Source organism: Cryptomeria japonica, chromosome 6 (genome assembly GCF_030272615.1).
Source record: "Cryptomeria japonica chromosome 6, Sugi_1.0, whole genome shotgun sequence".
Taxonomy (NCBI): Eukaryota; Viridiplantae; Streptophyta; class Pinopsida; order Cupressales; family Cupressaceae; genus Cryptomeria; species Cryptomeria japonica.
This window is the reverse complement of record NC_081410.1, coordinates 46,926,145-46,927,251: the sequence shown is the minus strand read 5'-3', so window position 1 is coordinate 46,927,251 and position 1,107 is coordinate 46,926,145.

Genomic DNA, 1,107 nt, shown 5'->3' with positions numbered 1-1,107 from the left:
GAACGGAATTGTAGTTTTGATTTGCTCTATTTCTACATTGTTTAGCCATATGCCCAAATTTATTATAAACAAAGCATCTACCATTGAATTTATAAGCATTAGATTGCCTTACCAGATTCCTCTGTTCTGATTAGTTCTGCATACTGGTTGTCTGATCTTTATTTGTACTATCGAAGCTTTCACTTTGTATAAATCCAAGTCCTCTAGAATCATCACTCTTCCTTTGCCTTTTCAATAAGTCATCCAATTGTGTAGCACTAATCCTAAACTTCTCTTTGTACTCACTTGCAGTAGTCATTCAATGAAAATGAAAGGGTGAGGATGAAAATCAATATTGCTCCACACTTTCACTACAATATCTCCTTCATTTGCAATTCTACAGAGTTCACTTATAACAACTATAGAGACTTCAGTATTTTCCTCCTCAACTCCAGTCACATTTATGCAGAAATGGTGATGGTCTTTTTAACCATCATTGCTATCAAATCTAGGTCATCAAAGAAGAAACTGTAATTTCACACAAGTTAGTTTCATGTTTCTTGTATTTTATTGGTGGAAATCGATCATGAGTGTCAAAATTATGAATGCAAGTGTGGTCCACGTTGAAGTTCTCCACGTTGGATTTTAGCAAATAACGTGTAGATATTAAGTTCTAGCAAGCAATCACAAAATTACTTCTTGTCCTATATATTCAACTATCCAATCATTGTAAAGGGCTAGATTACAAAATACTCCAAATACGCTATATATTAAACCAACTCATTATTATAGGGGTAGAAATATACAAAATTTCCTAACATAATGTAGTTATGCCTATGCTATGTGAGCAAAAGAAAAGAGAAGAAATACCTCCACCTTGTCCTTAGACCTATTAGAAATCAAGGAATTAAGTTACGTAATGTCATTTATCAATGGAGACCCAAGTATTTATCTGAGAAATTTAACCCTATTTGACACTTTCTTGTTCTTTTGAGCCTCATTTGTGTGAATGAATATTGAGCGAATGTAGGGGCACCATGACTTGGTCACTACTCTTAATTTTATGGTGACTGAATGTAGAAATTTAAAATAGGACGTTGGTATTAGTATGGTATGATGGTTAACCTG